This window comes from Ochotona curzoniae, unplaced genomic scaffold (assembly GCF_017591425.1).
Source record: "Ochotona curzoniae isolate NIBS_2020 unplaced genomic scaffold, NIBS_Ocur_1.0 scaffold_4506, whole genome shotgun sequence".
NCBI lineage: Eukaryota > Metazoa > Chordata > Mammalia > Lagomorpha > Ochotonidae > Ochotona > Ochotona curzoniae.
In genome coordinates, this window is record NW_024467119.1 from 4,634,957 (window position 1) to 4,648,751 (window position 13,795).

Here is a 13,795-nt window from a genome sequence, read left to right on the forward strand (position 1 = left end):
AGTACTGAAAACTTGACCGTGGACCAAGTTCTTGCTGCGGGCAGTAGATTCAGTGTGTGTCTACGTGACTGAAGCCAAGCAGGTAGCTCCCACAGAAGGGCAGAGATGACGGCTGCCACTCTGCGCTGAACGCCCGGAGGATGGCATGGAGGAAGCGTAACTGGGGCTCATGGTGCTCAGCCTGCTACTGCCCTCTTTCACATCCGTGACCTGTGCCACATCTCGGGGCTCCCCTCTCCAGCCCTGGGGCAGGTGATGGGTCCTCTCTGAGCATCCAACCAAATCCAAAGCAAGAAACCTGCCCACACCCTGCCAGGCATCCTGGTGACTTTCCTAAATGGTGGCATGCATTTCCAACAGCAGTGTTTGGGATCTGACCCCAGAGCTTACACCTGCTCCAGCCAGCCAGCCAACCACTTTCTGTCTCCCTGGATCTTTTTTGCTGCAGAGTCAAGGGAAGGCTTTGAGCCCCGCATGTCACCTCCAGCTCTCCTGATTGTCACTGTGCGTAGTGGGAAGGTCATTGTTCCGTGTGAAAAGCCAGGCCACAGCCCAGCCCTGTCTTGCCAGCCCATTCTCCCTGGAGGGCCACGAGTTCATCCATGCAAGGCAACTTCAGCGAGAGTGGGTGTGGGGGCTGAGCATGGGGCAACTGGCAGGCTGTTCCCTGGCTTGTCATGCGGCACCTGCAGCCACCATGCACCCTGCTGCAGGGTCTGAGCCATGGCTGAGACAACAGCAGATGAGGCCGTGGCTGGAGCCAGAAAAGCAGATGAGTGGGTCTCCACGTGGGCAGTGGTGAGGCTGCCCCTGGACAGTGCAGGCTGGCAGGGGTCGGCCATGGGTGGGAGGAGGCAATTCCAAATACTTTCTTCCTTTTGCTCCTCTGTATTTTCTAAACACCCAGCAAAATGGGTCTTTAAGTTTGGGCTAAAATAAGAAAGAAATGGTCGCTTCAAGGCCAGCTGGGCTGTGGCCTTTGCAGGAGGCTGGAACCGCCAGACCAAACTGAAATGAGACAAAACAACCAACAAAAACCCAGGCTCTGAAATCACATTTTCTTCCTCAAAACAGCAAAACTGGGGCCTCCTGGAGGAGCTGCTGCCAGGCACACCTGCTCAGGAGCTGTGGAGGAGACATCGGCACGCCCGTGTGGTCAGCAGCATGTGGCATGCTTGCTCAGGGGTGCGATCCAGCTGCCAATGAGCACCCCTCAGCAGAGGGGCGTGCTTCCAGACACAGGAGCCTGTGATGGGGAAGGGCAGAGGGGGGAGCTAGGTGCACACACAAAGAATTGCTGTCCGCCTCAGCTGCATGGCTGCACCCCGGGACTGCGAAGCTGAGCGAAACAAGCCAGGCGCAGAAAGACCAGCTGCATCCAATGTCACATGTGATGTGCAATCTAAAAGCGTCAGCTCATATACACAGAGAGAGTGTTGGTGCCAGGAGGTGCTAGGGTGTACGTGTCTGTGTGTGAAGGGGAGCGTGGTGAAGGTACAAAGGTTCAGCCAGAAGAAGTCAGATCTGGTGGCACTCCGCCCGATCCTGTGGAGGACAGAAGACTCGTGAGCCTCTGGAGTGAGGTGTGAAATGGCTCCCACGTGAGGATGTGAAACCATACGACCTCAGAGGACCCTGCTGCTTGCAGTCCGCACACGCTCAGGCCCCTCCGTTACCTCCTGCTTCATTCAGAAGCCACGTGTGGGCATCAGACCTTACATCCGGTCACACAGAAGCCAGGGACCCTCTACAATTTAAGGGGAGCAGTCTGGTGCAGTGGCCACGAGGCCCCTCGGGCCACCCACAGTCCATGTTGGCGTTTGAGTTCTGGTTCCCCCCTGGATTCCAGCTTCGTGCTGAGGCTCCGGAGGTAGCAGGTGATGGCCACCCCGTCACCCCGAGGGAGGCCAGGGGCAGCTCCCGGCTCCAGCGAGGGCCTGCTCTGGCTGGCATAGACACTTGGGGAGTAAACCAGTGGCTCAGTGAGCTCTGTCTCCTGTTAAAAAAAAAAAAACTAATAAAAATTAAATTTAACTTGGTTTAAAAGAATTCTGAAATCTGTGAATAGCTTTTTAAAATATTATTTATTTATTAGAAAGGCAGAGTTAGAAAGAGAGAGTCTTCTGTCCTCTGGTTTACTCTCTAAATGGCTATAATGGCTAGAGCTGCGCTGATCCGAAGCAAGGAGCCAGGAGCTTCTTCCAGGCTTCCCTGTGGGTGCAGAGGCCCAGGGACCTGGGCCGTCATCCACTGCTTTCCCAGACACGTTAGCAGGGAGCTGGACTGGAAATGGAGCAAAAGGGACTGGAACTGGCACTTATATGGGATGCCAGCATCACAGGCAGTGGCTTTACCCATCTCACCACAGTACTAGCTCCGTGAATACTGTTTGTTTTGTTTTGTTTTTTAAGATTTGTCTATTTTTTGTTGCAAAGTCAGGTATACAGAGAGGAGGAAAAACAGAGAAAAAGAGCTTCCATCCACTGATCCACTCCCCAAATGGCCGCAACAGCCTGAGCTGAATGATCCAAAGCCAGGAGCCTCCTCCAGGTCTCCCACATAGGTGCAGGACCCCAGGGCTTTGGGCCGTTCTAAGCTACCCCTACCCTCAGGCCACAAGCAGGGAGCTGGAAAGGAAGCAGGGCTGCTGGGACATGAACCGCCCCCGTACGGATCTTGGCGCGTGCAAGGTGAGGACTTTAACCAATAGGCTACCACGTTGGAATCCCCCCTTTCCCCACTAAATAGTTTTTAACAATAAGAATTTCTATATTCTTTTTAGAGACGCTTCCAATTTCCCCTATTTCTCAAACCACAATTCTACACTGAAAGAGTTAATGCAGGAGCATCTCTACTTATCAAAGAGAACTGTTTAAAAACACAAAAAAAGTTCCCCTCTGGGGACCAAGGCCAGCCTGAGTGTCAGAGCAGCACGACCCTTCACTGCAGCATGGCTGTGTGAGACGCCAGGCACCCCGGCCCCTCCCGGGCGGTGCTGAGCCAGGTGTGGCCGCTGGCACTCAGGGCCTGACCTCCCCACCTGTGTTCACATGTTGGAGGAGACACCTCCATTTTTCCTGGGGATTTACACAAGGATTTTACATAATTGTTTTCATCCAGCGTGTTCTGTTTTGTAGGCAGCTTGTTTTGCCATAATAGCAGTCCAAAGCAGGACTGGTGAGGTAGCCTAGCGGCTGAAGTCCTCACCTTATAAGCACCGGGATCCCATGTGGGTGTCGGTTTGATTTCCAGCTGCTCCACTTCCCTTCCAGTTCCCTGCTTGTGGCCTGGGAAAGCAGTGGAGAATGGCTCAAAACCTTGGGACCCTGCACACCCGTGGGAGACTTGAATGAAGCCACTGGCTCCTGGTTTCTGCTCGGTGCAGCTCTGGCTGTTGCGGCCACCTGGAGAGTAAACCAACAGATGGAAAATGTTTGTCCCTCCATCTCTCTGTAAATCTGTCTTTCCAATAAAAATAAATAAATCTTTAAAAAGTCATTTAAAAAATAGCAGACCAGAACTATTTTCCCAGATCTTGGGACTGGTTTCCAATACCATCTTCCCGGGCTACCTGGGATGCATGTGGCGGCTACCCCAGCATGGCTGAAGCCACAGCTACCTGTGGGACCGAGTCTGTCCATCTTTGGTGGAGAAAATCCAGATGGGGGCCTGCCTTGTGGCGTAGCATACTAATACTCTACATGCAGTGCCAGTATCTCATGTGAGTGCCAGTTCGAGTCCTGGCTGGTCCACTTCCATCTCCCTGCCTGAGGCCTGGAGGAGCAGTGGAAGACCAGCCAAGTCCTTGGGCCCCTGCCCATGGGGAGACCCAGAGAAGGCTCCTGGCTCCTGGCTCTGGATCCATTCAGCTCTGGCCGTTGCAGCCATTTGGGGAGTGAGCCATCAGATATGAGCTCTGTGTGTGTGTCTCTCCTTCTCTTTCTGAAACTGCTTGGCAAATTTTTACTTGAAAGTCAGATTTACAGAGAGAAGGGCAAGGAGAGATCTGCCATTCACTGGTTCACTCCCTCAGTGGTCAGGAGCCGCCTGGTGGCCCCACACCCCTGCAGGGCCCTGCTTCCCCCCAGGGTCTGCGCTTAGCTTGCTCTCCTGTAACTCGGAGGCTCAGGCGGGGCAGGAGCTGCCCCAAGGCAACACTGTGCCAAGTGGACCTGCTTCCCAGCCGTGAGGCTCGGGTGTGGGCAGCCTCACTCCCTCCAAGGCTTCTGGGAAGCCCTGGTTTGGCCATTTCTTCCTGACGGCTGCTCCCGGGGCTTGTGAGACCCTGATTCACAGATGCCAGGCGTCGGAAATGCAGGCCATGCCATGACAGCCTCACCTGCCAGAGGCAGAGGTTGACTCGGACACACAATTAAAAGACACATTTAGGGGTCAGTAGGCGCCAGCATCCCATATGGACACCAGCTCAAGTTCCGCTGCTCCACTTCCCATCCAGCCTTCCTGCTAATGTGCTTGGGAAAGCAGTAGAGGACGGCTCAGGTCCTTGGGCCCTGTGCCAGTGTTGGAGACCTGTAAGAAGCTCTGGCTCCTGGCTTCAGATCAGCTCAGCTCCTGCCATGGTGACCTCCTGGGGAATGAACCAGCAGATGGAAGGTCTCTGTGTTTTCCTCACTATATAACTCTTTTAAGTTAAAAAAAAAAAAAAGGACCTTAAAAAAAGAGACATTATCTTCCAGTGCCCCAAACACTGACATCCATCCGCACAGTCTTGGTGCCAGGCACTTCCAGGGAGTTTAGAGAGCCCGGGGGCGGGGCGGGGTGCTGATGGTGTAGGTCTTTTCTCCAGGCTCTTGCAGGGAACCTCCTGGCACGCAGCCGGATGCTGAGTCACACAGAACAGACTACAATGTGATGCAGGGTGGCGGTGGGACGTGTCTGCCAGACTGGGGCTCCAGGGAAAGTGCCAGCCCAGGGTAGGGGTGCCTGGAGCAGCGCATGCAGGCCCAGCCTGGCAGGCCTTGGGCGGCACCAAGCCCCATGGCTCCTGCCCTCGGCCGATTCACTGGCACATGCAGGGGAGGCCCAGCTGGCCGCAGTGCTGCTTTCCTGGGCCTGGAAGAGACGGGTGCACAGACACCCAGGGCGGCTGAGGGGAGCTGACACCGCTCACCTGGAGCCCCCATAGGAGCAGGCTGGGAGGCTGGGACCAGGAATGCCACGCTGACTGCTTCTGTCAGCTGCCATCTGGCAACAATACCAGACTGGCCTTGTAGGGGTGGGGGGCACTGCACAAGGCCTGCAAGGACACCCGTGTCCCATTGCACGTGGAGTCACTGGATGCCTGCCATTCCAGGAGCAGTGGGCTGCGGCGGAGCCCCCAGCTGGGCGGCATGCCGATGTCTCCGCGTGGGGCGGCCCGGCCATGTGTTTAGGTCACGGTCTCTGTGAGCGCGGCGCAGTTCAAAGGCAGTTCATCAATGCCCCTGCTAATCCCCCCCTCTGATCCCCATTTTGTCCCGGAGCTAAACTGATTACAAGCAGTTGGTGAAATGGCCGGTGAGGCCAGGGGGCCCCCCTAGTCTGACTTCCGCATGCTTTGCCCAGCGGGGAGTGTGGGCAGCGAGGAGGGCAGGACCTTGGGCGGTGACATCACTACCAGGCTGGCATCACTGTAATCCTGTTTGTATGACAGTGAGGACAGCGGATGTGAACACGTACCACACTCACACACACACACTCACACACACACACTCACACACACGCACTCACACACACTCAAACACTCACACAGTCACTCCCTGAGCCCTGGAAGGACAGCCGTAAACTTCCCCACTGGGACACGTCCACTGGAACCTGGCCCAACATGCTCCCCACTGCATTCCTGTTCCCAAGCCTGATTTTAAGCTCTGAGTCTTGCCTGGGGTCTTATTTTAATGACCCCTGCCCCCTGCACCTGCTGGCAGCAGGGAGCCCCTGGCCTCCCCCAGTACTGAGTCACAGGTGCACTCCACGTCAACCAGTTGCCAGTTCCCTTCACACCACCTCCAGATGTGCCCCGCTCTGCCCTCCCCCACCCCGACCTCTCCCGGGTCGGAGTCTGCCCCTCGGCCAAGATGGTCTTTCCTCCTGTCCTCTCGTGGTCTCTCTGTACCTCGCAGTCTCAACCAGGAGACCTGCCCGGAAGCCTCACGCTCGGCCCACCAGCCCTGCCCTCCCGACGCCCACTGCCAGGTTCTCCGTAGTCTTGGCTGGGCCACGCAGTGATGCTGGGAGAGGCGGGGAGCCAACGCGTACTGCATGAATAAAGAACCCAGGAAGATGCTGATCTTTTTTCTTCTTATATTTTATTTTTAATTTTTTATGACATAATTCCATAGGTTCTGGGATTTCCCTTACCCCCTCCCCGAGGTCCCTCCCCACAACTGATTTCCCCCCATATCATCACAGCGGTACAGTTCTTCACAAGCCTGCAGTTCCGGGAAGATGTTGCAAGTTTGGCCAAGTGTGTAATGGGGTGTCTTCCTCCTATAGCTCTAACCACCCCATATGTGCTCACGTTTTTTCTTTTTAAAAAAGATTTATTTATTTGAAGGGTAAAGCTAGATTGAGAGAGAGAGAATCTTTCATGTGCTGGTTTCATGCCCAAATGGCCACAGCAGTCAGTGCTGGGCGGGTCCAAAGGCAAGAGCCAGGAACTTCTTCCTGCCCTCCTGTGTGGGTGCAGGGTCCCAAGGACTAGGGTCGTCCTCCACTGCTTTCCCAGCTGCATGAGCAGCGAGTTGGATTGGAAGTAGAGCAGCCAGGACTCAAACCAGCCCACACGGGATGCTGGGCAGTAGGCAGAGGCTTAAACCTAATAGAGCATGGCGCCACTTCAGTGAGTTCACTCTCACTAGGAACCTGCCCACCTGGATAGCCAAGGACACCTGAGCAGGTCCGAGACAGGACCTTGGAAACGCCTTCTCCCAACTTCCCTATCTCAGAATGGCCCAAGACTGCTCCCTTCCCATTCCTCACACAGATGCACAGCAAGTTCTCGGGTCTACTTTGTCCAGGATTTCCAGACTTTACTGTGGCTTTACGCCCGAGACCAAAGTCCTGTTCTCTTCCTGCTGCTGATTCTCCTCTCCCTTAAGTGCATCGCAAAACCAAAAGCCTTCCCTGCACCAAGTCCCCAGCGTGGCTCTGCTCGCGGAGCCCCTGACCCAGGCCTTCCCTGCACCAAGTCCCCGGCGTGGCTCTGCTCGCGGAGCCCCTGACCCAGGCCTCTTTGTAACTGTCTCCCTGCTGGTACTCACCTAGTATAGGGCACACCTCTCCCTCCCTGAAGCATTGGGCCACGCGACACTCAGCTCTATGCGCTGTTGCACATAGGGGGTGTTCAGAAACCACATGCTGAGAGAGGAAGTGAATGCACAGGCTTCTTACACCCCAAACCCACTGTGGATTTTGTTGTTCAGGCTGGGCTCCTGGGCTTCGGACTGTGTAGCCCGCCAGCTGGCCATCCCCTCAGCGCTGTCTCCAGCCTGTTAAGTGGACTTCTGATTCCAGGACCAGCTCCCGCCTGTCCTGGCTGACTGCTTGTTTGTCCAAATGCACCTGTCAGCTCCCATTCAGATGACTGTCTCCCCATGATCGTGGCTCTCCAGGCTCAGCACCATGAGGGGTTAAACAAGGGGAAAAAATTAATTGACCTGTGTCCAGGTGCTTTAAAGATGAGGGAAAGAGAGAGGCAGAAGGACCCAGCTGAGGTTGGGCTCGCTGGCCGGGGCTGCGGCAGTGTTGTGGGGGGATGGCCGCAGGCCAGGGCATGGCTCCCCTTTCCCGGGTCGTATCCCCACCCAGGCAATGTGAGAACAGGACCTGGCTTGTGCTAACAGGAGCCAAGAGAAGGCCGGAGGCGTGACTTGCGCTGGCTGACTGGGGCTCAGCTCTCCGGGCGCTGCCCTGAGCTCTAGTTGCTGGCCTAGCGGCCTCTCTGGGCTTGCTCTCTGCTCATTGTTCTTTGGTTTCAAGAACAACAAACTCAGTCCCATTCTTCACATACTGGCTTCTGTCCTGAGTTCCTGCCGCTGGTTCACTCCCCAAATGGCTGCAGCTGCCTTGCTGGGCTGGTCTGAAGCCAGGAGTCAGAGCACCTCAGCATCTCCCAGATGGAGACAGAGGCTCAGAACTTGGGCCATCTTCATTTCACTGTTCTTTTTTGCACCCAGATCAATCTGAGTCCATTTTCCAAAGACTGTTTCAAGTACTCTTATACTCAATGCTCCCAATTGTCCTGTGAGACCAGCCCTGGTAAGTCCTATTATCACATGCATTAAAAAAATATATATATATATATTTATTTTTATTAGAAAGGCAGACCTACAGACAGAAGGAGAGAGAGGAAGATCCTCCATCTCCTGGCTCACTCCCCAAGTGGCTGCAATGGCCAGAGTTGAGCAGGCCTGAAGCTAGGAGCCAGGAGCCTCTTCCAAGTCTCCCAAGTGGGTGCAGGTTCCCAAGGCTTTGAGCCATCCTCCACTGCTTTCCCAGGCAGCAAGCAGGGAGCTGGAAAGGAAGTGGAGCAGCTGGGACTTGAACCTGCGCCCATGTGGGATCCCGGTGCTTGAAGGGAGAGGATTTGCCAATTGAGCCATTGCAACAGGACTATCACACGAATTGGTACAGGGGGAGCTTAAAGCCGGCCCTTGGTCCAGGGCCCATGTGGTGGGGCTGAGATTGGAGCTCCCCTTGTCTCCAGCTCTGTGTCTCTGATCTCTGAAGGGGACCAGGAGCTCATCACTGATGGAGAAGCTGGAAGCCCTCTCTCCTGACAGGCAGGTGCACAGGCTGTGCTGCTCTCATTTCCCGAGTTCCAACCACAAAGTGTTGATCAGGCCTAGCCAGGCTCTGTGCCTCTCCTTGCTGCCCTCCACTCTGCTGCTCTGCCCTCGGCCCAGCCACTGCTGCTGGGTGCTGCCCTTGGCCCGCTGTCGCCCGGCTGTCCCGCCCTGCAGGCTGGCAGGTTCGTGCTGGCTGATGACAGGAGGCCTCAACGCCTCACTCTGACGTCTTCACGGGGCTCCCAGAGTTCCCATGGTGACACCCCAGCTTCCCAGGAGCGCTGACCCAAGGGAGGGCAAGGAGGCACCGTCATTTCTGGACAGCAGGCCAGTCCTGTCCAGGGTGGTGGGGCTGGCAGAGGTGGCAGTCTAAGCAGGCGAGGAACGGGGGACTCACGGGGGAACTGGTGCCTGCGTTGCTGGGAAGGATGCCAGAGCATGGTCAGGAAGAGGAGGCGAGATGGAGGCCACACATCCAATAGACTCACACACATTCATTCACTCACATGCACATTTGTACACACACACATATTCCAACTCACACACACTCACCATACTCACACAACTCAGCAGGAGAACCACGGTGCGTCCATCACAGAGACACCGAGTGGGCTCCAGGCACCAGGCAGTGTTGGCCATCCTGACCAAGGCAGCTGTCAGGTTGCCAGCCAGCTTCCGCTCTGGGTCGCTGCACCCTGTCCAGTCCCACTGTGCATCCGCCCTACTCGGCATTTCCTTTGTCTCCTCCTCACACTCCTGACAACAGAGCTCTCTGCCTGTACTGCTGGGTCCCTGGGGCCTCTCCCAGGTCCCCTCCGCACCCCACCTGCCTGGGCCTCTCCCCAGGAGCGGGCTGATCTCTCCCTCTCTGGCTGGCAAAGGTTACCTCTGGGAACGCCTGCATCCCACATGGACAGATCCTGTGAGAGAGGCAGGAGAGGGGCACAAGATGGCTGTCATTACAAAAGGGCTTCATAGTCACCAGTTGACAAAATCCATCCAGCTGCTGCAGTGGGCTGCTCTGTAGCCATCCTAAGGAGGCCACACCTTCTCGCTCCTGGGCCTGGCATGTGGCCCACACCGCCCATCCCGCCCCAGTCACACCCAGCTGGCGGTGAGCACCTGGGGCGGGTGGAAGGGCTGGGCTCTCCCTGCCCCATCTGGGCCCCAGAGCCAGCCAGCAGTCTCTGCAGACGGGCGGTGCCGGCTTCTCAAGGGTTCGGCTCACCGCTGGAGCCCAGCAGAGGATGCCTTGTGGACGGCCCCCCTGCCAGACACACGCTAGCCTGCCTCCCTCCCTCTGCCGTCGTTGGCTGGGCCCCACCTCCTCCTTGGAAATGGCAGAAAGCTCTCATAATCCTGCAAGGGCCTTTAATCAGACGTCTAGACGAGCCCAGTCTCTGCCTGCTTTCCTGTTTGCAAATCTGCCGTGACAAGTCCGTCTTCCCGCCCGACGCCATCGCCGGCCTCCTGAGGCCTGGCAGCCCAGAAGGCTCCGAGCTCAATTCTCTTAAAATCCACGCTTCGCTGTTGCTCTGCTTAGATTGCATTCGCTGTTAACAAGGCAATTAGTACCGCTTGGAGTGCAAACAGATCTCCACGGGCTCACAGCCAGTGCGCAGGCTCCGGCCGCTGTGGCTTGGAGAGAAAGCCCTTCTCGCTGGAGCTTGGCCCCCCGGGCGGGGGGCGGCGGGGCAACACAATGCAGTGCTTTAAATCGGCAGGAGTGTCAGTCTCCACGCACCCAGGAGAAGCCGTGGTCGCTGGCTTCCTGGGATTCCTCTCCCTGGGGATGCTAATTATCCTGGCAAGGGTTACAAATTCGGGGAGCCTTACAGCAAGCCCTGACTCTTACACAAGGCTCGTGGAGTTTGTGGATTTTAGAGAGCTTCACATCAACATAAACGTACCTTTCAATGCCAGTGTTCCATAAATGGCAAACACTTCTCTTTCAAAATCAGCACCAGCAGAGCGGGGGACTGACCAATAAGTCCATGACCACTACAGATCCCACCCGGTCTGGAGGTGTGGGACTGGCCCAGCTGCATATGGTGCCAGCGACTCCTCCAAGGGGGAGGTACAGGAGCCCCCCACCCTGTCCTGCCACCTCCAGGCCCTCCCACTGGAAAGGTACAGCCAGCCCTGATATCCCCATTTGGGCCCAAACGCTACAAGGTTCAAACTCTGCTTCGGTTTGCTCATCTGTAGAATGGTCACCTGAGGCAAGGATTATCTAGTCCCCCTGTGAAGTGCTGAGGACGCCACTTGATGTGCAATGAATGCTAAGTCAGTGTAGGCTATGGTACAAGTCATCTTTGAAAACAATTTTAAAACTGCAACATTGGGCCCAGAGTGGTAGTCTAGCAGCTGAAGTCCTTGCCTTGCATGTGCCAGGATCTCATATGGGTGCCGGTTCATGTCCTGTCTGGCTCTCTGCTTGTGGCCTGGGAAAGCAGACAAGGACAGCCCAAAGCCTTGGGACCCTGCATCCATGTGGGAGAACTGGAAGAGGCTCCTGGCTCCTAGCTTCAGATTGGCTCAGCTCTGGCCAGTGTGGCTACTTGGAAGTGAATCATCAGACAGAAGATCTTCCTCTGTCTCTCCTCCTCTATGTATATCTGACTTTCCAATAAAAATAAGTAAATCTTACAAAAAAAAAACCCCTCCAACATTAAAATGGGGATAAGGTGAAAAGTAAATATTTCATCAGCTGGAAACCACCATTACTTCCAGTTTATTTGTTTGTTTCCAAATATTTATTTATGAGAGACAGAAACAAGAGAATGGGAAAGGGAGAGAGTAAGAGCAACAGAGCTCTTCCACCTGCTGACTCACCACGTGACCACAACAGCCAGCGCCGGGCCTGCCTAAGCCAGGAGTCCGGAACTCCCCAGGGGTTCTCACGTGAACCGAAGAGTCCCAAGAACTTGTGCCATCAACTGCTGCCTCCCAGGAGCGTTAGCAGGGATCTGGATCCAAAGTGGAACAGCTGAGACTCCACTGGCGCTCCCATGTGGGATGCTGCAGCCACCGTGCTGGCCCCTTGCGTGCTGGTTCTAAAGTGTGCCCTGGAGACAGTCACAGCACGCTTCACTCCACGTGGCTTTCGGTGGCTTGTCACCTTGGGGAGAGGCGGCTGCCGACGCAGGGGACTCCTGGTGACAGCAGTGTGATGTGCTCACCCAAGGTCATGGCCAACTTTCTGTGGTCAACTACGCTCTGAAAACAGGAAACGGAAAATGCCAGTGATGCACAAGTTACAGGTTCTGAGCAGCATGAACTGTTTGGAGGGCACTTCAAAATGCAATCAAGACTGCTTGGGAATCCACGTGAAGGCTCAACTGGCTAATCCTCCATCTGCAAGTGCCAGCGTCCCATATGGATGCCAGTTTGTGTCCTGCCTGCTCCGCTTCCCATCCCCGGGGAAGCCACAGAGGATGGTCCACTGCCTTAGGTGCACCTGCAAGGGAGACCCAGAAGAAGCTCCTGGTTTCAGATCAGCTCAGCTCCGTGGCTGTCACTGCCATCTGAGGAGCCAACAAGCAGATGGAAAATCTTTCTTTCTCTGCCTCTCCTTCTCTCTGTCAATTTGCCTTTCTAATAATAATAACAGTGGTGAAGATTGGGTGGTTGAGCACAGTTCTGCAGTCAGGGCGTAGTTTTTTTGTATTGTCCAGCGGACTTCCTGCCCTGCCCCTTTGTACAGTGGCACATGCAGTGTGTGTAGGACTCGGCCGCCCTCCCGGTTTCCACCCCCCACCAGGGGTCTTCATGCAGCCCTGGGGAAGGAGGGCTCCTGCAGAGCTCCTGCCCTGCTCTGCAGCAGAAGCCAGTTCACATGGGGCAGGTGGTGTGGAGCTGTGGATCACACCACAGCTTGGGTTGCCAGCATCCCATCGGAGCGCCTGTTTCCCAGTCCCAGCTGCCCCGCCTCTAGCCCAGCTCCCAGCTAGTGCATCTAAGATGTGGCAGGTCATGGTCCGAGTGTGTTGCGGTTGGGCATTGCTGCCACGGAATGTGGCCAGCCTGTGCCTGAGTGCCTGGAGCTTGTCTTCCTGGGAGCCAAGAACGAGCTGTTCTATTTATACATCACTCATCTCACTTTCTGATCAAGGTTGTGGTGTTTTCAAAAATTCTGCCTTTAAAAGATGTTTGGTCTTGGTGCCACAATAATCATGGCTCTGCAAAATGTCTCCCTTCATTACCTTCACACCCAGCAGTTTTTTTTTTTTTTAATTTACGTATTTATTTGAAAAGTGGAATGACAGACAAAGGCCTTCCACCTGCTGGTTCCCTCCCCATATGGCCACAATGGCCAGGCGGAGCCAGACCACAGCCAGGTACCTGGAACTCCCTCTGAGTCTCCAACATGGGTGCAGCAGCCCTGAGCCCTGAGCCGTCCTCTGCTGCTTTCCCAGGTGCATTAGCAGGGAGCTGGATCACAAGTGGAACAACTGGGGCTCAAACTGGAACCCATATGGGATGCCAAGGCCACAGGTGGTGGCTTTACCTGCTATGCCACAGTACCAGTCCCCCGCAAGCTTTGCCATGTGGTGGTTTCAGGTGTAATAGTGGCATATTACTCTATCATCCAAAGTCTCAGCGAGGTTCTGCCCCGAGGCCTCTCGGCCACGTTGAAAGCTACGCCGGGAGGTAAAGTTTGAGTGTCAGCAAGAGGATCCCTGAAGGTCAGGGCTGGAGCCAGATGCTCCTGCACTTCAACCCTGGCTGGCCATGAACTGCTTGTCCCCATAAACCTTGGGAGCCTCCCCGTGGGAGCAAAGGGAGGGGAGAGCTGCTGCGACTGCTTGGGGCAGGGGCAGGCAGGGAGCAGACACTCATGTGAGGCGTCCCCGGAGTGCCCGTGACCCTCTGTTCCCTCCCCTCTGGTGGCAGGCTGGGAAGGAGGGTGCCACACAAGGGGCCAGTGCCCACAGCCCGCGGTGTCGGGAAGGCTCATCAGGCTGGCAGGAAGCCCACCAGGTTTGCACATGGTTTCCCTATTATTG